Here is a 25,206-nt window from a genome sequence, read left to right as displayed (position 1 = left end):
GATAACAACCCACATCACAGAAATACAAACAATTATAAGAGACTATTATGAAAAATTACATGGCAACAAATTGCACAACCTAGAAGAAATAGATACATTCCTAGAACCATATAAATTAGCAAAATTGAAAAAGGAAGAAATAGAAAATTTGAACAGACCAATAACCAGCAAAGAAATTGAAACAGTAAAAAAAAAAAAAAAAAAAAACCTCCAGGACCAGATGGCTTCACAGGCAAATTCTACTAAACATTTAAAGAATTAATACCTATTCTTCTCAAACTGTTCCAAAAAGATAGAAAAGGAAAATTTCCAAATTCATTCTATAAGGCCAGCATTACCCTGATTCTAAAACCAGAGGAAGACACCACAAAAAAAAGAGAACTACAGGCCAACATCCCTGATAAACATAGATGCAAAAATGCTCAACAAAACACTAGCAAGGGGCACCTGGGTGGCTCAGTCGTTAAGCGTCTGACTTCGGCTCAGGTCATGACCCCAGGGTCCTGGGATTGAGCCCCACATCGGGCTTCCTGCTCAGCGGGAAGCCTGTTTCCTCCTCTCCCACTCCCTCCGCTTGTGTTCCCTCTCTCACTGTGTCTCTCTCTGTCAAATAAATAAAATCTTTAAAAATAAATAAGTAAATTAATTAATTAATTAATTAATTAAAAATTAAAAAGCACTAGCAAACTGAATCTAACAATACATAAAAAAAAATCACTCACCACAATCAAGTGAGATTTATTCCTGCATTGCAAGAGTGGTTCAATATTCACAAATCAGCATGATATGTCACATTAATAAAAGAAAGGTTAAGAACCATATGATCATTTCAATAGATGCAGAAAAAACATTAGACAAAGTACAACATCCATTCATGATAAAAACCCTCAACAAAGTAGGTTCAGAGGGAACATACCTCAACACAATAAAAGCCATATATGAAAAACCCACAGCTAGTATCATCCTAAACAGGAAAAACTGAGAGCTTTTCCTCTACGGTCAAGAACAAGGCAGGGACGTCCACTCTCACCACTGTTATTCAACATAGTGCTAGAAGTCCTAGCCTCAGCAATCAGACAACAAAAAGAAACAAAAGGCATCCAAATAAGCAAGGAAGAAGTAAAACATTCACTATTTGCAGATGACATGATACCCTATAGAGAAAACCCAAAAGACTCCACCAAAAAACTTCCAGAACTGATACACAAATTCAGTAAAGTCACAGGATACAAAAATCAATGTACAGAAATATGTTGCGTTTTTATACACCAATAATGAAGCAGCAGAAAAAGAAATTAAGGAATCAATCCCGTTTACCATTGCACCAAGAGTAGTAAGATACCTAGGAATAAATCTAACCAAAGAGGTGGAAGACCTATCCTCTGACAACTATAAAACACTAATGAAAGAACTGAAAATGACACAAAGAAATGAAAAGACACGCCGTGCCCATGGACTGGAAGAAGAAATATTGTTAAAATGTCTGTACTACCCAATCTACACATTTAATGCAATTCATACCAAAACGCCAACAGCATTTTTCACAGAACTAGAACAAACAATCCTAAAATTTGTATGGAACCACGAAAGACCCAAATAGCCAAAGAAACCTTGAAAAAGAAAAGCAAAGCTGGAGGCATCACAATTCTGGACTTCAAGTTATATTACAAAGCTGTAGTAATCAAAACAGTATGGTACTGGCACAAAAATTATATGTGTGTGTGCATATATATATGTGCACACGCATCCACTGTATGCATATGTGTGTATACACACACACACACGCATACGCATACACACAGTGGAATACTACTCAGCCATAAAAAGAACGAAATCTTGCCAGTGGCAACAACATTCATGGATCTACAGGGTATTATGCTAAGCAAAATAAGTCAGAGAAAAACAAATACCATACGATTTCACTCATATGAGGAAGTTAACAAAATAAACTAGCAAAGGGGATAAAAGAGAGACAAACCAAGAAACAGACTCTTAACTCTAGAGAACAAGCTAATGGTCATGGAGGGGGGGGAAGGGGGAAATAGGTGATGGGGAGGAAGGAGGGCCGTTGTCATGACGAGCACAAGGCACTGTATGGAAGTGCTGACTCACTACACTGTACACCTGCAGCTAATATCACAGTGTATGTTAACTACTGAAATCTAAATAAAAACGTAAAAAAAGAAGGGGTGGCTTAGAAATGACTCTAAAAGATTACTGTCATCCAGGCAGCTGCCCCAGTCTGTTTTGATCATGCATTCCTAATAATTTGGTGATTCCTGAAACCATTCCAATCAAATAAACTTATTTTGGAATTTTAATTCTCCAAACTCATGAAAATGAATCTTATTCTATCATTGCTCCGATGGGATAAATGCCACCCTGATGAAATGAAATAGTTAATATACACCTTCAACCACTTTCATATCCAAGAAATCGAATTCATTTCTTAGAAACTATCCCACTAACTACTACATTAATCACTTGTCATGTCTTCAAAACTACTACGCCCTGTCAAAACACATCCTACGGTTTGATGCTAAACAGTCAGAAGCATTTATAACAATGTAATGTATGCATGCTGTCAAATTGCATATTTCACCTTGTAGCAATCTCTTTTCTTGGGAACTTAGTTACCCTTCCATGTGCTTTAGAATTGCTTGAATTCTTTAGCTCATTCTTTCAGGAAACGGAATTAATATTTAAAAGCAGCAACAGTGTAATTTCAAGAATGTTTCTGTAATAACCAGAGTTCCCATAACATAAATTATCCTATCCTTGTAGCAGTCTTATTTCCTTTACCAAGTCATACAATCAAGACAAGCTGGAGAAAAAGGGTTTGAATTATATTCCATCCCCCAGGAAGACTTAGGTTTGTTGAACCAAGATGCAAAGTCAACAAATTCAGATGCACAGACGTTTCTAGGTTGCCTTCAGTTGCCTGTGCTTTTAAGAAAAGATTCAGTACCACGTGTGCAAAATAGCAGTGTAAAGAAACACTCTGGGTTATAAAGACCGAAATTAAAGATTCTCCCCACTCCTGTCCAAACTGTCTCACTTTCAAAATTTTTGCTCACTTCCTTATCCCAGCTGCACAAACTATCTGAGTTTTGCAGCTAGAAGATGGTCATTCAAGGACCATGCATGGCCTCTGGGAACATCTTGACCTCTCTAGAATGAAGGATCTTTTTTTCCTTTTTTTTTAATTAGTTTCAGAGGTAGAGTTTAGTGACTCGTCAGCTGCATACAACACCCATCACATGCCCTCCTTAGTGCCCATCACCCAGTTACCCCGTCCCCCCACCCCCCTCCCCTCCAGCAACCCTCACTTTTGTTTCCTACAGAGCTGGTTTGTCTCCCTCTCTAATTCCATCTTATTTTATTTTTCTTTTCCTTCCCCTATGATCCTTTGTTTTATTTCTTAAATTCCACATGTGAGTATTACTCAGTCATCAAAAAAAATTTAAATCTTACCATTTGCAACAATATAGATGGAACCAGAGGGTATTATGCTAAGTGAAATAAGTCAATCAGACAAAGACAAACATCATATGATTTCACTCTTTTTTCCTTGATTCAGCTGATTCAAGTTTGATATTTCTCCAACTGACATTCAACAGAACCATAAGGACAAATAAAGCAGTAGCAAATACAAAGGCACAGACACAGATATGTTTACAGAGCAAAGGTGCTTTTTTTCTGGGCCGGTCTCACTCTCTCCTGTCCTCAGCGCTAGACAATTGGAAGGAGAACAAGCCACGGGCACCCTAGTAGAAGACCCCAGTTCTGCGTGCTCTCTCACCCCCTCTCTCCTCACTCCCGGCACCTTGGCAGAAATTGTACAAATTAGGTACGGTAGGGGCTGAAGAGAGACTGGGGAAAAGTACATGCAGGAGAATGGACGGAGAGGCTTAGGAGGAGGTTAAGAAAGGAAGGAAAGTCCTGGAAAGGAAAGAAAGGGGAGAAAACAGATGGCGCTCAGCATAAAGGAGGGTGAGCACATTGCGGGGGGACACGGAAAGAGCCCCCACAGCTATGCCGAGGCAGAGCACCCAGTGAGTCCAAAGACGGGAAGATCCTTCTCCTGTCGCAGGCCCAGCTGCCTTACACATGACTTTGCCCCCAGTTAGTGACCTGGTAAAGGACAACTAGAACCATGAAATATATCATCTATTTTTTTTTCCTTTTTTATTTTTTTCCCTTTTTTAATTTAACTTCAGTTAGCCAACATATAATGCATCATTAGTTTTTGATGTAACGTTCAATGATTCATTAGTTTCGTGTAACACCCAGTGCTCATCACATCATGTGCCCTCCTTGATGCCCATCACCCGGTTACCCCATCCCCCTACCCCCTCCCTTTCTGCAGCCCTCAGTTTGTTTTTTTGAGATGACTAATTTTTTTGGATCCCTGCAACTGAAAGCAAACTGAGACAAACCAACCTAAACACAGAGAAAGGACTGATCTCAAATGAGTCTGCAACACACTTTGAAGTCACTTCCTTAATGGTTTAATTTTAAGGACAAAAAAAGTGGCATATTAAAGTTAAGCTTCACTTAGTATCTTTATACTTTGTAAACACATATATATATAGTTATCTGAAATCTGTTCATTTTGTACTATATGATCAAATAATAAGAAACTAAGGTAACGACTGTTGTAGGTTGAAGAATGCCCTCCAAAAGTCAACCACGACTTACTCCCTGGAACCTGCGCATGTTACCGTAAATGGAAAAAAAAATTACTTTGCAGAGGTGATCAAGTTAAGGATCTTGAGATTAGCCTGTATCATCCAGGCGGGCCCTCCATGCGATCATGTGTGTCCTTACAAGAGGAAGCAGAAGGATGCCTTTAGTTTTGACGAAATATAAAATACACATTCTAATATTGAGCCTTGACATGGCCTTGAAGCCTCCACTATACAAAGTGATGACAATTAGAGCAATGACAATAAAAAATATTGATTATAGTGGATTGAAACACAATGAACCGGTGAAAATAGGTAAGTCCATTATAATTCTAAAAAAGAGAGAGATCAAGAAAAATTTCTTCTGTCATAATCTGCTGTGACTTACTTCGAAAACCAGCAATTAAAATGGAAGAATTAATCCTTTATCCAGCCTTTCCAGGAAAAAAGGCATTTTCAAGAAATCAGTTATCTGGTTGATGGAGGAAAGCTCCACTTTACAGAAGAATGCCAGATAACACTGAGAGGGAAAATGGAACTGAGAAATCAGCGTTCTGCAAAACTTTAGGAAGCCACTGGCCCAGGCAAGGATGTTCAGATGATATTAAAACTATCGGGTGTATGATTGGTGTAAACGGGATATTTCCATCATGCCAAGATAGCACTACACAGATTATTTGTGAACGTCAAGCAGAAAAATCAATGATTTGATTGGACGAATCAAGCTAACACCATCATAACCCAGTGGCCAAGCTCACTAATGGTGTCATCAGATAGAGTGCCCCAGTGCAATGTGAGGTAGGTGACATCACCTACGATGGTTTCTAATAAAGAAATGTGTGACTTGGAGCCAGTAATCCTAGAGAACTAGCTTCTGGTGTGTAAACAATAGAGGGGAGAGAGGATCAACTTTCATGACACCAGGACAGACAAATGCGACAAACCCAGAAGATGGGCATCTTGCAGGAGAGCTGGCCGGGCCGGCTCCACAGTCACAGTCAGGAAAACCAAGGGGAAGCCATCCCTGAGTGAAGAAGATGCAGGGATCTCAGTGCGCGGTCCTGCGTAGGAACAAACCAGCTGAAATGGACATTTAAGGGCAATCGGAGAAATCTGAGTAGAGGCTGAGGATAAAATAAAATGGATGGACGTGGAAAGGTGGCAATTACCCATTGCAAACCACCACCTTCCTTCTTAGCGTGGGCAGTATGAACCATGACTTTGCTTTACGTTTAAAGAGCACACACAGATATCCACCATCTGCACATGAAACGAGATACCCCAGGGTATTAACAGTGCTCATCTCTGAATGATAGGAATCAAATGTTTTTATCTTTGTATTTATCTGCATTTTCTAACTTCCTAGAATGTTCCTTTACTGCATTTGCAATAATAAAAATTGTATTTTAAATAACAGAATCTATTTAGGATTTGCATTTCAGTCGGTATAAAATACTCTGGCCAACTCCCATCAACACAATTAAAACAGCTGAATAAACACAAACACATCTTTTAAGTGTACTCGGAAATAGCAAAAAAGTGAAACTTCTCCAAAGGGGGGAAAAAAGGAAAAGAGGGAGCCAGAGAAGCCAGAGAATTAATTTCAGCATGCACGTTAAAATGTCAAAGGTCAATGCTAAAAGAATTGGAAGAGTATAGAACTTGCAAACTGGTGGTAAGGGAAAATGGAAGGAGGAGGGAAAGCCAGAAACAAGTAGAGACAAATAATAAAAACAAAAGCATACAGTAGATATGAGCTCAGATACATATTATGACAATAATATCAATGGACTAAATGTTCCAGTTTAAAGACAAAGATGGTCAAATTGGATTAAAATATCCAAACTATACATAGTTTACAAAAGTCACATATATAATGAAAGAATACTGGAAGGTTCAAAGAAAAAGGATGAGAGAAGAGAGGCCAGGAAAATCATAACAAAAGAAAGCTGGTATCACTCTGTGGGGTATTTTTTTAAAGAATTTATTTATTTTTTTGAAAGAGAGAGAGAGCCGAAGCTGGGGGAGGGGCAGAGGGAGAAGCACACTCCCCGCTGAGCGGGGAGCCCAATGTGGGGCTCGATCCCAGGACCCTCAGACCATGACCTGAGCTAAAGGCAGATGCCTAACTGACTGAGCCACCCAGGTGCCCTACTCTGTTAGGTATTTTATAAGTAGGTAGATGACAGATTAGATAGATAGATAGATAGATAGATAGATAGATAGATAGATAGAGTGATAGAGTGATTCATAGGTAGATACATAGACACAGACACACACACACAGATGAATTCATATGATTAGATATGTAAACCTCAAGGTAAAAATCATTTCTAAATGTGGAGTGAAAATAACATTTTAATTTACCAGGAAGATAAAATAATTTGAAACTTGTGCACAACTGAAAAAACAGACAAAGCCAAAGTGACAGAACTATAAGAGAAAAATTCAAATCAACAATCATATGGAAAATTTTCACATACTCCTTTTAGCAATTAAGTCAAACATACATATATGTATATATATGAAGTAGCCTAATCAAGGCTATAATATAATTAAGGCTGTAACAAACTTGAAAACTATACTCAATAAGATTTATTAAAGCTACCTATAAAGATTATTGCACCCAGAAAACAGGAAACACAAATTCTTCTCAAGCATACATGAAAGATTTACAAAAGTCAACAATATATTGGGCTGTAAACTTGTGCAAGCTTGAACACGTCTTAAAGGAGTTAGAATATGCAGACGTCTATGCCACTGTTAGAAATCAATAACAGAGATCAGAAAAAATATATTTTGTATAAGCATCAAGTTCAGACTACAATGAATTTGGTTACAGCAAAATACTGTGGCTGGCAAGATGAGGTGCCAGGCAGAACCCTCTTTGGGATTCTCACAGAGGACCATGGGGGAACGGCCACCAATCGTCCAAGGACAAAATTCACGTTTGACTCTGTGCGTAAGGGGTTAATTTGGACTTCATGTGATCTTTTCTTCTTTGGAATGTGGGAAATCATTTGTTCCTAAGCAATTCACAGTGTTTTCTGATTCAGCCCTTGTGCTTTTCCAAGCCAAAATGTTCCTTCCCACGGTCCGGCAAGATAAAGTACTCAGGACAGCTGGATTTTAAAAACACCCTTGTGAGTTGGGTCTTTGTTAGAATAAGCAGAGAAAATCACTAAATTTTTGGTCTTCTTTCATATTTTATATGCGCAAGATTGAGCTCAAAGTACTAGCAGCAGAAAACACAAATTAGGTACATGAACATATCGTGGCAGGTAGCATATAATCCATGCTAAAAAGAGGGAATCTGTGAGCCAAACCACTACTGAACTTACTGATAAAGCCTACAGAGCTGCTGTGTGGTAATTTTATGTTTGTTGTGATATGTAGTTCTCTCTGCTTTTATTTGGAAGATATTCCGGAGTTTAGAGAACATGAATGTGAATTTAATGAACATTGGTGGGAAAATTCCAAAATGTCGTTGAATGCAAAAGTGCTCCTGGGAACCCTGTGGTCAGCAGAGCCTTCGGGCTGTAACTAGAACCAAGAGGCATCATTCCAGACACAATCAGGGTTTTAGGTCTGTTTTTATTGATGTGTACCACACAACAGGAGAAATCGTAAACCCGGGGATCTCGTCTACCTTGTTTTGTCTGCCGGTGAAAACAGAGATCAGAATTCCGGGCAATTGTTAAATGACCTTATGGTAGAATATTGCAGAAAAGGAAGATTCGCACCAAAGAAGTGGCAACAGGATTATAGAAAAGGAATGGAAGGGGACAGTGAATTCGAAGTGACTCCAGGTGTAGCCTTGTACATGTGGCCTGCTGCTGGATAATGAAGACTCTGAAAAATCTTCCGTTTCTGGTCTTCTCTGAGCTGCAGAGCTCACGGGGGAGAGCAGTTGCAGTGCTAGCTTAGGGCAGTCCTTTCCAGCCTGTTCCACATCCTGGTACATGGACAATGGCTACGCTTTTTTGGCGCACTGGGAGAGCAGCTGCCCACCTGGACCAGCCTGCACCTGCCCCCAGCCCAGGCCCTGCCCCGCACACACCCCAGGCCTAAGGAGATCCATATGGAGGCCAGGCGCTGAGTAGCTTGACCTGAGGGCCCCAAATGAGCAGCTGTTTCATGGGCACCTCAAACTCACCATCCAAGGCCCAGTTCCTTATCCTCCTCCCAAGATCTGCTTCTCCCACAGATTTTCCAACTCCATTCTTCCCACTGATCAAACCGGAAGCCTTGGATTGAAACAGGATTCATCTCATTTCCTCATACCCTGTTATACACTGAATTGTTTCCCCACCAAAAAAAAGATATGTTCAAGTCCTAACCCCTAGCCCCTCACAGTGTGGTCTTATTTAGAAACTGGATTGTTGCAGATGTGATTGCTTAAGTTTGATGAGGTAGGACTGCAGGAGGGCAGGCTCCTAATCCTATATGGCTGGCGTCCTTATTAATGGTGGAATTTGAACACAGAGAGAAGGCCAGGTGAAGACGAAGACAGAGATCGGGGTGATGCTTTGGCCAAGGATCACCAAACATTGGCAGCAAACCACATGAAGCAAGGAACCAGGCAGGGAACGGATTCTCCTTCACAGCCCTCTTTAGGACCAGCCCCGCTGACACTTTGATCTTGGACTTCTACCCTCTGGAATGGTGAGACAATACATTTATGTTGTGTAAGCAATTCAGTTTGGGGTCCTTTGTTACAGCGGCCCTAGGAAACTAATCTACATACCTCATTCGAGCCAGCAGCAAATCCTCTGAGCCCTACCAGGCAGTCTGACCACGTCCCCCCACACACACTGTCCCATCCTGCTCCCAGCCTCCAATATCCTTTGCCTGGATAGCGTAGTAGCCTTCTACCTGGTCTCCCTGCTTCTACCCGAGAACCTTTTCCCCCAACAATCGATTCCCAACACAGTCATCCAAGGCTTCTCTTTAAAAATCAAGGGAAGTCACGCTGCTCTTTTGCTCACCCTCCACTGAGGTCCCATCTCAGAGCAAAGGCCAGAGGCCATCCAATGGCCAACAGGGCCTCCCATGGTCTGGTTCCCTGGTACCATCGGACCTCACAGACTTCCACTCTGATGGCTCACTCCCTAGTCTTCTTTGGCTAACTCCTCAATGCACCCTACTCAGAGGTTTGGTACCTGTTGCTCCCTCTACCTGGAACATTCTTACCCCAGTATCCACATGGCCACTCCCCTCATTTCCCTCAGGTCCCATCTTCTCGTGGAGGCTTTCCCTGACCACCTCACACAGAACCGTGACTCTCCTCCCCACCCTGGAACCCACCCCCAGCCTTCTCCATAGCATGCACCCCCTCTGATAGCTACACATTGTGGTGATGGCAGTGATGGAGAGGGAGGGTTTTACCCACTGCATTCACTGCTGTACCCATAGCCCTTGGAACAGGGCAATCCCTCAACTATATTTACTAAACGGTTGAAGGAGTAAATGCTTCCCAACACCCATGACCTCCTGTCAGACCCAATAAAACCACTCTCCATCGGCCCCATGACACCCACACTGAGTCTGACCCTAGTGAGCAGGGGCTGCCTGGGAAATGGAGAGCCTGGATCTTGGCCAGGAAAGAGAACGATTGCCTGGACCACCTTAATCTGCTAAAGGCCAGGAAAGGGTGGTTTTAGCGGGAAGCAGTGAAGAGATGACCAAATAAGAAGAAGAGGGAGAAAGGACTCATCTGTGAAACTCTCTGTGGCACAGAACAATCAAATTGGAGAAGAACCCCTCCGTGCAAAATGATAGGTTCCCACAGTGTGGGGTTCAGAGACACCAGGTCCATACAACATATTTTGGAACCAGCATTTTTAAAAAAAGAGCTATGGTTGGGACGCCTGGGTGGCTCAGTTGGTGAAATGTCTGCCTTCGGCTCAGGTCATGATCCCAGGGTCCTGGGATCCAGCCCCGCATCAGGCTCTCTGCTCAGCGGGCAGTCTGCTTCTCCCTCTGCCTCTGCCTGTTGCTCCCCCTGCTTGTGCTCTCTCTCTCTCTCTCTGACAAATAAATAAATAAAATCCTTTTAAAAATTTTTAAAAAGAGCTACGGCAATATTGGTATGACTTCCAAAAGAAGTACAGTGTTTTTATCATTTGTATTCTCATTTCATTGTATTAAGGGGAGAGCTCGAACAACAGGACCTAGAAACACATTCACAGGCAACTCAAAAAAGAAACCACAAAAAGCAATAAACATGAAAAAAAAATGTGTCTCACCTCACAAGTCAGCAAAGAAACACACATTAGAACAATAACAAAACAATTTTCCTATACGCTGGGTAGGATTATTTAAATGATAATATCCGATGAATTTCAGAACAAGCATGATGGGAGTATAATATTCGCATAAGCTTTCAAAGGAAAATTTGGCATTATATATCAAAAGGTTTTTAAAATTCATATTCTATTATTCAATGATAATGTTTATACTTGACTCCAATTCGCCCCACAAGGCTCTTTGTACATAAAAGATCATTGCTCCCAGTAGGTGACCGAGCTGGGCTTGGTACTCAGGCCGCTCAGCTCCAGAGCTCAGGGACCTACCAGGTTCTCCACCTGCTGTGCACGCAGGGAAGCGGACCGGCAGAACTAGGAATAGAGACTTGACCCGCAGAACTCTCTGTCTATGCGCAGATGGGGGTGCAAAAACTCTTTCCCTGTAAGTGGTGAAATCGTGCTTTGACCCGCAGAGCACCTGACCCCAGATAATTCCCAGCCAAGTGAGACAGCGCGTTGAGCATTGAAAACCCAAGCACAGACGACTTCCAACTATAGGAACACATTACCAATTCACATCACAATGATGTGCTTAGGAAGGTTATCTTAACAAGAGATTTCCTGACACTCACATGAATAAATGCATGTACACATCTGAATAGATTTAAGGATGCTTGCTCTAGAACTCTTTGCTAAAAAGGGCTTGCACGAGAGATACAAAACACCGATTACTTTGCAGGCTCAAGCTTAAGCAATTTAGCATTATTTTGAAAGCCCCCGTCATAAAAGCAAACAAAAAACAAGCCAGGCTTTGCCAAGGCTCAGCCCCTGCCTCCAGTTAGCCCACCGCCATGGGATTTTACAAGGTTAGTCCCAAGCGTGGACAAGACAACTGCGATTCGAGCTGTTCTCTCGGAATTAATACGTTTCGAAGTCGAGAGCCCGGCAAGTGGCAATGCTAATCAAGCAAGTGACAGTATTAATCTCCTTTGGCTCAGCTCAAAATAGGATATGCCACAGGTGACCCCGAGTCCTTCCCTCCCCTTCTCAAGCCATTAGCTGAACATCGTATTTCTTTCTGCTGCCAACACCGGCGCCACCAGCACAATTCAAATAGGGGGAGAGAACACACGTGATGAGAACAGCTTATTAACTCCGTCTGGGAATTTCTGTGCTCACCTATGGCTGGTTTTAAGGTATTCTCCCAATTTTTCAAAAGTCCTGAGAAGATGGCCCACAACCAGTTATCCTGTATGCATCTTAGGAGGGTGATGGGCTAAGAACATTAGGATTTAAACTTAAATTGTGTGTTACAATGACGGAAGAGAGGATTATGCGGAGGCAAGTTTCCGGAAGTGATTAAAATATGAATGAGTGCACGGGAAAACACAGGGGTCGCTCAGCGACGGCAAGGTGCCACGAATGAACCAGAACTGAGGTATCAGATCTCTTGAGACCTGACCACGCTCTGCCATGAAGGAAGGGTGGAAAGATCAAACCCACTACGAACATGGGGATCATTCTCCATCAACGAGGGTTCTCTAGAGATTACCTAGCAATCACAAATCTAAGGTCTATGATCACTTATCAAAACGGAGAATTTCTCTCAAATCTAATGTCCATCCCTTAAAACTCCAAGCGCCCCTTAACGTAAAGGCCCACAGCCTGGTAATTTCCCCTTTAAAGGTTCTTCACTATTTCATGCACGCGCCCATGTGCCCTCCTACCCAGGTTTGTAAGCATCTCTGGAATTCTTCTATCCACACCTGCAAGAATCCAGAGTCATTTCTTTGAGTCTCTTACGGAGGACAGGAGTGGAGGTGCGGGACATCATTTCCTTTGCTGGATTCCAGCTCTCCTCAAGCACAGAGCCTGAATCTTCACTGCTTATTTTCCAGACCTGAAATGCATCCTTATTTCTCTTCTTCCTGGGTCCAGCCCACGTGCTTCAGGAAGACGCTGCTTCCTCTCCTTCCAAATAGCAGATTCTAGCACAAGTCTCTGGATCTCTAGTCCCTTTGGACAAGGAACTTAGGGAAGAAATTACCTCGAAAGTACTTTCCCACACTCCTCCACTGGGCATAACTCAGTCAAGCCAGCGAACACCTGGCCCAGGGACAGCTGATCAGCAGGCTGACCAGCGACCTGAGACAGAATCTCGGCAGCAGGGGACTCGGGGAGGATGCAGAGTTCAAAGAAGGACAGTAAGATGCAATCAGAAGATGGAGCTGGATGGCTGGAAGAAGTCACACCTACTGTTTTCACCACACATCCTATAGTGAGTAATTTTTGCCAGGACTTCTGGGCCTGGGGGAGGCACGGGAGCTAGTGACATGAAATTACAAAAGCTGAATATTGAATAACCCCCCCCAAAAGAGAGTGAGAATGGCCCAGTGAGTGGAAGAAAAAGGGAAGGGCTGACATGTCTATTGTCACGGTGAGCAGTGGCCTTTCCCAGGCTCCTGTGTAGGTGTATCCTACACAAGAAAACCCTAAATACATAAAGCAACACAAGTGAGTCACTCCTCTTCCAAACCAAAGTGCCTGAGGAGGACGTTAATTAAATGGTATTTAAATTAATAGTGAAGAGTAAAAGGGGTGTCAAAATTAATTTACAACTGAATTATCATTATACAACTATTTGTATATTAGTAACTTAAATACTTGCCCTTTAAAAATTCCATTTCTTTTTTTTTAATTTAAATTCAATTAATTAACATATAGTGTACTACTAGTTTCAGAGGTCAAGTTTAGTGATTCATCAGTTGCATATAACACCCAGTGCTCATCATATCATGTGCCCTCCTTAATGCCCATCACCCAGTTACCCCATCCCCCCATCCACCTCTCTCCAGCAACCCTCAGTTTGTTTCTTATGATCAAGGGTCTCTTATAGTTTGGCTCCCTCTCTGATTTCATCTTGTTTTATTTTTCCCTCCCTTCCCCTATGATCCTCTGTCTTGTTTCTTAAATTTCATGAGTATGAGTGAAATCATATAATTGTCTTTCTCTGATTGACTTATTTCGCTAAGAAGGATAATTATACTTTATATGTATTGATTTATATCCCTTTAACATAATGCAACGCTAGGCACAGAACTAATCTCACTGTTAAGGAGTAACCAGCTTACGTAATGTATATGAATTTCTGTGGATTATTTTTCACTCCAGATATATCTAAAATGGTCTAATGGTAAAAGGAAGGATAATAGGGACCAGTTGTATTTTAATAAAGGTAACTGACATGCAACTAATATTGATTGCTTGTGATGATTGCTTTTGCGAGACTGAATATATAAATAGACGATGACCCAAGTATACGTATAAAAATAGAACTCTGACCCCTAATCTGCAGCAAACAGCCCAAGAAACTAACCCATTACCTGTGTAACCAGCCCAGGAAGCTAGCCTGCTCTTTGTAAGTCAGACTTGTAGGGAGTCAACTATTATCTCTAATAACCATCCAGGAAGCCAAACAATGACTTCTATAACAATTGGTCCAAAATGGCCAGGACTTGATTAATAAATGGCAGCTTCCCTAATTTTTTTATTCACTTTCAACTTAGGACCAGCCAAAACAGTCAAACGCACACCCCTAACCAACACCACAGAATGCCCTGCTTCCAGCGGGCCGGGCTCCAGCTTCCCCAGGCCAAGGCCTCCAGTCAGGGTGCCCCTGAGCCATCCGTTTTCCCTGTAAACCTTTCCCACTCCTCAGCGGGTTGCCTTTGAGTCTCTGCCAAACAGTGACGGTGGCTGACTCCCTGGCTAGAGCAAATCAGGAATAAATAGCCTGTTTTTGTTCTCATTTGGTTAATCCATTCCCACACTTTCATGGATACTTCTAAAAAGAATTCTTACAAAAAACAAGTAAAACAGTAAAAGCAAAGAAGGTAAAGATGAGGTGACCATCACTAGTGCGTCTGGATGGAGGAACCTCGAGAGCTATCTGTCCCTGTGCCATCCCATCTGGAAGAATGACGTGCGTCCAAATCCATCCTACGTGCACATGTGTTTAGGAGTCGTTTCTTTAAAGCACTTCCAACGTGCTTCCAAATGATACGATGTAAAGATTTACAAAAGAAAGTTGGGCCAACCTAGAATCCCCCAAGTCGTCCCAAAAATTAGAAATAGAAGGACTGTGGAAGACGCCCTTAGTCTACCTTCTGAATTTCTTTTAAAGAGTCTATTAAACATGACACAAATAGTCCAATGAAAGAGGGAAAAAGAAAGGCCAGAGCCAGATTTGTCAACAGCTCCCCATTTCTCACTGAACCTCAAGCAATGTCCCTCAACACCCCCGCTGTGGGGTGTCTTCACCCACTAGCTGCCCAGGGGTGACAGCACCCCAGGAAGGGGAGAAGAGCAAAGGACCAGGGCAACACAGAAAAGACGCTACAATAACAAAAGCAACACAATTTTCCTCCCAGTAATCGTCACTCATGGAAGGAACACGTACACAGAAATCCAAGCTCGGAAATTAAGCGAAAAGCCTCGCAAAGGGGAAACGGCAAAGAAGCAAGCCTGCTGCACATTAATTCATTATCCAAGGATCGCAGGTAGTTAAAACCCAAGCACACTTCCCACCACTGGTCTGTGGGTCTAGTTCTGCTGAGAAACGTGCTTTTCACAATATGCCTCGAACCTGTCTGCAAGAATTACCTGAGAAGCAGAAAGGTGGCATTTTAAATGTTAGTGACACATTAATGAACTTGACAGATAGACAGAAATGTTCCCCACATCAAGCTAAGCAAGAGCACCTCAGATCAAAATACAAGCCATGTAACCGGCCTTGGCAGGCCCGCCGCACCAGAGCTGCTCGTCAGACGCCGCACAGACCCCAATATATTTATTGCTGGCACTGTCCTTGAAGACAGCCGCCAGATACCTGTTCTCAGAAGGGAGTCGAGGGTTAACAGGATCCCTTAATTGCAGGATCAGTTATAATAAGGTCCTACCTTTTTTTTTAATGGTTTGATAATTTTTTATTTTTTTATAATAATTTTTTATTATGTTATGTTAGTCACCATACAGTACATCCCTAGTTTTTGATGTAAAGTTCCATGATTCATTACTTGCGTATAACACCCAGTGCACCATGCAATACATGCCCTCCTAATACCCATCCCGGCCTATCCCATTCCCCCACCCCCTCCCCTCTGAAGCCCTCAGTTTGTTTCCCAGAGTCCATAGTCTCTCATGCTTCATTCCCCCTTCTGTTTACCCCCCCCTTTCTTCTTCCCTTTCTTCTCCTACCGATCTTCCTAGTTCTTTTTTTTTTTATTAATAATGATTTTTTATTATATTATGTTAGTCGATCTTCCTAGTTCTTATGTTCCATAAATGAGTGAAACCATATGATAATTGTCTTTCTCTGCTTGACTTATCTCACTTAGCATTATCTCCTCCAGTCCCGTCCATGTTGCTGCAAATGTTGTGAAATTGTTCTTTTTGATAGCTGAGTAATATCCCATTGTATATATGGACCACATCTTCTTAATCCAGTCATCTGTTGAAGGGCATCTCGGCTCCTTCCACAATTTAGCTATAGTGGACAATGCTGCTGTGAACATTGGGGTGCATATGGCCCTTCTCTTCACTACGTCTGTATCTTTGGGGTAAATACCCAGTAGTGCAATTGCTGGAGAAAGATAAACTCCAAATGGATGAAAGACCTCAATGTGAGACAGGAATCCATCAAAATCCTAGAGAAGAACATAGGCTGCAACCTCTTTGACATCAGTCACAGCAACTTTTTTCAAGGTCCTACCTTTTTAAAAGCAGTGCCTTCTTCAAGCTTAGTTACTGATCTTCCGGTTTGTAATGGTATAATCTCGACATTCAATGATTTCATGTACAAAGCAAGAACACGAGGGGTTGTAGGTTTCCCAGGTTGTAGGTATGTTATGGTCACAAGCAATGTCCCCAGACACGTTCTGTGGCATATTTGGCCAATCACCGGGGGCGGGGGGGCAGAGTCCCCACCCCTGCAGGCTTCTTCTCATGTTGGCTGGGCCTCCTGAAGACAGCTGGAGCAGTCACAAGCTCAGGGTCACCGTTAGGGGTTGAATTGTGACCCTTAAAAATTCGTATGTTGAGATCCTAGCCCCCAGCACCTCTGAATGTGACCTTATTTGGAAATAGAGTCATTACAGATGTAAATAAGTAAGATGAAGCCATTAGGGTAGGCCCTAATCCAATATGACCGGTGTCTTCATAAAATGGGGAAATTTGGACACACAGACAGGCACACAGGAAGAACCGCATGTGAAGACAGATACTGCATGGAATCACTTATATGTGGACCCTTAAAAAAAAGTGTCAAACTCATAGAAACAGAGCACAAACGGGATTGCTAGGGGCTGGGAGGCTGGGGAAATAGGGAGAGGTTGGTCAAAGTGTACAAATTCCCAGCTGTAAGAAGAAGGTCTAAGTATCTCATGTGTCACATGGTGACTACAGTTGATAACACTGTACTTTTTAAGTAAAATCTGCTGTAAGAGAACTTTAAGTGTTCTCTTATACACAAAAAATAGGGGAGGTTGGATGTTAGATGTTAATCAAGTCAATAGGGGGAATTCTTTCAATGTATATGTGTATCAAGTCATCACATTGTACACTTTAAAGATCTTACAATTTTACATGTTAATTATATTTCAATAAAACTGGGGGGGAAATCAATTCAGAGGAGGGGTGATGCTTCCACAAGCTGAGCAGACCACCAGAAGCCAGGCGGTGTGGGGGGGGAGCAGAGTTTCCCCCACAGCCTCGGAAGAACCAGCCATGCTGACCCCTGACCTCCACATTCCGGGCTCCTGATCCCCAACACAATACCTTTCTCCTATTGGAGCCACCCAGTTTTGGGGTGCTTTGTTACAGCAGCAGGAGGAACAGACACAGTCCTCTTTGTCATTCTTGCAAACATTATCTCAACTCCCAGTCACCAGCCACATCACCACTGGTACAAACCCTTGACCTGGAGTGAAAATGGAGACATTTCATAAATTTCCAGCACAGTCTTCTTTGGTCTATTCTGTCAACCCATCAGCTCTTCTTATACTCAGAAACCGCTCATTTCTTATTCTAAAACATTAACTTACATTTCAGCTAAGGTGCTATGGTCACTGGAATGTCAAAAAGCAAGTGATTCTGGACTATGACATTTTCTTGCTTAAGGTCATTGGTTTGTATAGCATTCTAATTAAGGAATCAAGAGAACTACAGAGAACAAGGAAGTGAGAGAAAAATGTAAGGAAATTCTAAACAGCTGCTCTTTTCACCCATCAGATTCCTGTGAAAATGGAAAATTGAGCAGCCGTCTACTGATGGTTCCTCTAAAATCCAAGATGGTGATGCTGAAATTGTTCTCCCCACCCAGCGGCATCGGCAGCAAATTCTCAGGTCCTACCTCAGACCTATTAAATCAGAAGGGGTGGGGTCCAGTTCCTGTGATGGAACAAGTCTTCCAGGTGCTTCCGATTCCTGCTAAGGCATGAGAACCACTCCTACACTCAAAGCCAGGAGGCAGTTTGGTTCCACATGATTGCAAATTCAATTGAGAACGCCCAAGAACATCGTGTTAAGGATTCTGAAGCAGACTCTGAGCTCGGATTTTAAAAGGAGGGATCTTGTGGACAACAAAGAGAAGAGGACAGGAGCCACCTGCCAGCCATCGCATGAGTCTCACCTTGAGTCCTAAGCCATCACCACTGCATCTTTCTTCATATCAGTGATTCCAAATAAAAAATGTCCCAAATTTCTGAAGTGAATTGGACCCCATATATACTGACATAAAAATGAAAAGACGAAATAAATAAAAAGCTTGCTTTCAGTTCTGAGACAAAACTCAAAATGAAATAAGTACCCAACAGCAGTGCTCTTTCTTCTACTGAATATTTATTCCCCCTTTTCTCTCCATACTTTGCTTCTCTTTCAGGATGGCATTATTTTGGTGATGGGATAAACGAAATGGAGTTGTACTTCACCTAATTAGGAAAACAATGTACAAAATCTGAACTCATAGGATCGTTGAAGTCAAAAGTTAATATTTTCACTGCATTTACATGATAAAGGATAGTCTTTGGTTTTTAAAAGGACTTACACAGGAGTTCTTAGAAGATTGAATTCCTCTGAGGTATTTCATATCTGATTTATTTTTTCAACTTTTTAAAATTTATTTATTCCTTTTAAGTAGACTCCAGGCCCAATGTGGGGCTCAAACTCATGACCCTGAGATCAAGAGTCACATGCTTTACTGACAGAACCAGCCAGGTGCCCCTGATTTGGTTTATTTTATTTATTTATTTTTTAATAATAATATTATTTTATTATGTTAGTCACCATAACAGTACATCCCTAGTTTTTGATGTAAAGTTCCATGATTCATTACTTGCGTATAACACCCAGTGCACCATGCCATACATGCCCTCCTTACTACCCATCACTGGCCTATCCCATTCCCCCACCCCCTCCCCTCTGAAGCCCTCAGTTTGTTTCCCAGAGTCCATAGTCTCTCGTGGTTCATTCCCCCTTCTGTCTATTTTAAAAATCACCTACCGCTTCCTGTTATCTTCAAACCTGAATTCCTGGGATCAGGGACTATGGCCAGAGGGCAGCCCACCAGCCAACCTTCTCATCCCTCCCTGCCCACAACCAGTCCCTCCTCGGGGTCAGGCGGAGTCACTCATCCTCTGTTGTCTCTCAAAGTGCTTTCCTTTATCCTACCCAATGCCCTGCCCTCCCCCACACCCAGGTAACATCTTCCCTTCCCTTGGACCCCTGCTCTGGCCCCTTTGCGTCCCCGCCACCTTTCCTGTCCAGCCCAAACTTGGGAGCCTCGTCTCTCAATCTCCCATGCCTTCAACATTTGCCTTTACTTCCCCTAAAGTTGCATACTTCGCCCTATGGGTCTTGCATATTCCATCCCGCCCAACCCTCCACCCTCAGGGAGGTCACATCCATCATATCTCCCACAGCAGCAAAGCAATGAGTCAACAAATTCAGTGTGAGAACAAATTCCTTACTAGGAGAGCGTGGCCAGTTCGTTCCTCTCCTACTCCTTCCTAGGAGCCTTGCATGCAAAGTACAGGCTCCAATTGGAATGACTAAATTCCTTACCTGTGAAGGGTCATTCCCAGCCTCAGGAAAGCACTCAGAGTAATCTGGGAAACCCAGAGAATCTACACGACATGCATAGACTGAAAAACTCGGAAATCTGGATTCCGTCACTCCGCGGCCCCTAATGAAGTATGTGGCCTGGGCCACTGTGTCTCTGGCCTGCACTTGGGCCACAGGATCTCCATCACCATTCTCAGGAGTAATTCACATGGGGATCCACTAAACCAGCTTAAAGTATCGGCCAACCTCGGCACCATCTGAACATTATTATTAATCTTTTGCCCTGTCCTCCTAAGATATTCCTCTGATCCTTATATTTTCTAGTACAAATGACAGGCGGCATCTTTATCTTATTTATAGCTCTAAATAAATTGGTATGAGCATCAACCAAACATATTTATTTTATTTCCCAAGAAATATACCCCCAGAAAATGTCAAGGAAATGATCTTTGAAAAATGTACATCCGAATGCAATATAAAATATTTAAGGGAATGACTGTGCTCTTGGTTTCCATTTTCTGTTAGATTATTCTACAGACTCTTGTAAAAGTCAAGTCAGTGCTTTTAAAGGCGGAAAATGGCCACAAGTTAAGAAAAGCCTTCAAAGCCCCGGGGTTCTCCTTGATTTTGCTTTTACTTTCAGCATTTTGCCTTGAATGAACAACCTCAAATAACTGAGATATTCAAAAATTGATGGACAGTACTTAGCGAAGTAAAACTCAGATAAAGATGGTGAGAACCAAGCCAGTCACCAATGGCTTGAAAATTCACGGCTGTACTTGGTGCTTCTTGACAAGGTGTCTCTGGTTGCCACTTCTGGTGCATTCTTCCCATCCATCCCCCTTCCTGAAACCCTCCACAGCGAATCATGTGGTCAACAAAAAGAATTCCAGAAAAGATTACTATTTAAATCTCACCATAAATCCATCCAACTTAGTTGGCTGGGGAGTGAATACTCACGTAGGTTAACACACTTAACCCTCCAACAACCCTGTGAGGCAAGTACCATCTTACCCGCCTTCTGGGATAAAGTAACTAAAGCACAGGCAAGTTAAGTATGTGGCTCAGCACAGCAGGGGAGAGGCCAAGCCAGAATGTGACCTGCCTGACTGCAGAGCCCGGGTGCTCGGCACCCTGATACACTACCCCAACCAATACCATCACTCCACAGGGGCTGATATTGGTCTCATAAATGATGCACTGAAAATTTTCAAGGAACTGAAGTTCCTCTGTAAATTGTATTGGTACAAATGGCAGAGCAGAAAGGTGGGGCTCATTAAAAAAAATGAGGACTTCCTCAGGATCTATCTGTAAGAGTGACCCAGGGAGAATGAGAGCCCCCAAGGGGACACGCCATGACCAAGTCCCTTCCAGGCAGTGAAGGGAGACCCACGCAGGCAGCTCTGAAGGAAGCTCCCAGGGATCAGGGTAGCACCCTGCTCACAGCTCCTGGATGGCAGGTGTGGGGTAAGGCTCATCGGGGGGGCACAGCTAGAGGACAAGACCACAGTTCGGGGCAGCCGTGAGATGACTTAACTCCAACCTTCATCTACCCGCCTGGAAAGACTCTCTCTAGATACCTGGGAAACTAAGGCTCTGATGTCAAGACATTGTGCACTGGCCTCATCATTGGGACCAGGAGTGTCTCATGAGGTCCAGCCATCACCAGACCAACGGCTCCCCCAGCCAGCTCCCGGGGTCTGCCATGCTGGCCATGGCTCTCCCTGGCTGGACTGCCATTTGCTTTGGGCCCAATCCACTGGGTAGCAGAGGTGTTCTGAGCTCAGGCACTGGGGTCAAGAGAGCAGATCTCCGGGTGGACTGCTGGTGTTCGGTGCAGGAAGCCCAGACCCCAGGGTGGTGACTGCAGGCATTTCTATTTTCATCAAACAAGGCTTATGGAATATCAAAAATGGTTCCCCTAAGTGCAATTAGTGACCTATTAATCATCATGGTGGCTGCTAGACATAAGCTCTCAATGGTGACATTAAAGGTATTCAAGATACACGGATTGGCTAAAATATTTTTTAAAACATTCTGCAGGAATCCATCAATGCCTGAACCCTTTCCTTTGGGGAAGATGTGTGACAACAGCCCTAAACCACCCCCGCCCCCATGGTAGGGCCTTGGACCTGGAGGATTTTGTTTGTCTGATGCTAACTGTCAGGGTGACAGCATTTGCCTTCACAGACTTGACATTTGCCTCCTCTGCCCAGTGGGGAGTCAGAACACCTAGGGGGCAGGAGCTGGGACTTCATTAAGCTCAGACAACAGCTTAATGAACACTTTGGGACCTACTGGCAAATTAAGGCTGTTTCAATAAATGTCTTGCATGGGGCAGAAACTGGTTTGAGAATTACTATCACAAAAACCAAGGAGCAAAATGTCAAGGCCCTGAGCTACCTCCAACTTCTTTAGCTGCTACCCAAATCAACCAAGAACCTAAGAGATGCACATGACCAAACTGGCTCAGGTCCGTCCGTTTTGGCTGTGCCTGTGCCTGTGCCTGTGCCTGTAAGCTTCATGGGGGAAGAAAGAGGGCAAATTTCCTCAGCTCTGGAGAAGCCACTCGAGCTAAGAACAGCTACCACCAACCCCCACGGAGTCACCAGAAGAAACCCCCAAAAGCCAGGAGGTCATGTTCAAGGTTGCACCACAGGGAGATGGACTGGACAAAAAAGCAATTTCGACACAGAACTGCTTCTCCCTGGTTGACCCTACCTATTAAGCAGCCAACCTGAAATAAGTGGAGAGGCGTGGATGTGGGTCTCTGTTCCACAGAATGGGGATTTGTTAAAGTTGTCAAGAATAAGGCTCACTTCAAGAGACACTGGGTGAAATTTGGAAGAGGACAGAGTAAAACCAATACCTATGCTTGGAAACGCTTGGTAATTCAGGATCGAAGTAAGTCCAGCACACCTAAACACAGGATGATAGTCCGTGTGACCAACAGAGATATCGCCCGTCAGATTGCTTATGCCCGTAGAGAAGGGGACATGACAGTCTGTGCAGCTCACGCTCATGCACTCCCAAAGTATGGCGTGAAGGCTGGCCTGACAAATTATGCTGCGGCATATTGTACGGGCCTGCTGCTGGCCCACAGGCTTCTCAGGAGTTTCGGTGTGGACGGGATCTATGAAGGCCAAGCAGAGGTAACTGGAGACGAATACGATGTGGACAGCATTGGTCAACCTAGTGCCTTCGCCTGCTATTTTTTTTTAAGATTTTTAAATGTGGAGCCCAATGCAGGGCTCGATCCCAGGATCCTGAGATCATGACCTGAGCTGAAGTCAAATGCTCAACCGACTGAGCCACCCAGGCACCCCTTCACCTGCTGTTTGGACACAGAGCTTGCCAGAACTGCGACTGGAAATAGCGGTTTGGAGCTGTGGATGGAGGCCTGTCTATCCCTCATGCTACCAAACGATTCCCTGGTTATGATTCGGAAATCTAGGTATTCGATGTGGAAGGACATCGGAAGCACATCATGGGTCAGACGTTGCAGATTACATGTGTTGCCTCATGGAAGAAAATGAAACAATTCTCTCCATACACAAAGAACAAGGTAACTCCAGACATGGGGGAGGAGATGTAGAAGAAAGCTCACGCTGCTAGAAGAGCATCCAATCCATGAGAAGAAGCCCAAGAAAGAAGTTAAAAACAAGAGGGGGAACCGTCCCAAAATGGCTCTTACCCAGAAGAAAGATCGTGTAGCTCAGGAGACAAGCTTCCTTAGAGCTGAGGAGCAGGCTGCTGAGAGCTAATAAACCAAGCTACAATTTTCTGTGAAGATTTTTCAGATATAGACAATAATTATTCACCAAGGCAAAAAAAAAAAAAAAAAAGCAGCAGCAGCAGCAGCTGTTTTCCTCTCCCGCAAGAGGAGGGTAGTCAAAGATCCCCCTGAGAAGCAAAGAGGGGTCTCAGAATTCCAGGTCCCTGAAGTGGGGAAGGAGTAAAGTAGGTATCCTCAAAACCCAGCTTTGGGATTTCCTGCTCTTGCAGGGTGTTTGCTGAAACCAAGTTCCCTGGGCGGCCCCTTTATATCCAAGACCCTGCCGCAGGCTCCATCCTGACCTGCTTTCGTTATACTGGGATGTCTGTAGAAAAAGCACAGCATTTCAGGAAAAAGGCGAATGGCCCCCACAACAAAGGAGGGTCCCAGAGACCCAGCCAGCATGTGTCCCCCAAAGAACACTGACCTGAGGAACATGGCACACTGTGGGCCAGAACCTTCAGGTCAGGAGCTCCCGGGAGACACAAACTGGTTTTCCGTTGAGCCTCCACAGAGCTCCCAGCACTGCCCCAGGGGTCTGACCATTCAACAGGCTCCGAAGCCCATGCCACGGAGGACACAAGTGAAGACGTCATGGTCACGCGTGCAGATTTCCAAACCCCAAATCCTGACCTGAAGTACAGAACTGAAGATACGTGTGGGTCAATCCCAGGGAAAATGCCCTCCCCCTTCAGACCACTTTGGAAAAAGCCTTGAAAGAGAAGAGGTTAGTCAGAGCTAAGTGATGCCAGACAAGAAACCCCAGACTCTCTGGGGTGCCCTAGCATCATACCAGTTTTCGGGCTCACGTGGGTCAGAGCTGCTCCTCATTTTGCATCTGTATATGCCAACTAGAGCATGTCCAGCAAGGTGGCCACAGCCCGGGAAGAGAGGATAAGAGGGTCACACAGGATGGTGTAATTCTTTCTCCCACACCTCTTGCCCGTGCTCTGGCCCAGTCTACCTTCAGGGAAGCCTGGGTAAGTGGGAGCAGTCTCTGCTCCAGGACATGAGCCCTCTGTATGTGGTCTGTATACGGGACTGGTCACGGAGCCTGTGCCCCCACGCTGTCCTCTCTGCCTCCCACTTGCACACCTGAGTTCCCACAGTTCCTTCTGTGTAGGATTACAGTCCTTCTGGAGTATACATGCCGCCTGCAAGGGATGAAATGTAGTGCTATTATCAATGCCACTTTAAGGTACTGACCTGCGAGAAGCAATTCTAAACATCCAGAAATCATTCCTGACCAAGGTCAGGGTTCAGGAGATAGAGACGGTAAGGAAATCCACAAAGTGTTACAATGAGAACAGAAGATGAATGTGGAAAAGAAAAGAAAAGAAAATGAATGCAATGAGCCTAATCAGGGTCAAGACAGGAA

At 43.6% G+C, this 25,206-nt stretch overlaps 1 pseudogene; it reads left to right on the top strand.

Annotated features, from left to right (window-relative positions):
- Positions 1-21,408: 21,408 nt before the first annotated feature.
- Positions 21,409-23,817, top strand: LOC123785397 (large ribosomal subunit protein uL18-like; annotated as a pseudogene).
- Positions 23,818-25,206: the final 1,389 nt, after the last annotated feature.

Source organism: Ursus americanus, chromosome 15, assembly GCF_024610735.1.
Source record: "Ursus americanus isolate L20-20 chromosome 15, mUrsAme1.1.p, whole genome shotgun sequence".
NCBI lineage: Eukaryota > Metazoa > Chordata > Mammalia > Carnivora > Ursidae > Ursus > Ursus americanus.
Note: the sequence above shows the minus strand (reverse complement) of the source record. Positions and strands in the feature narration are given on the sequence as shown.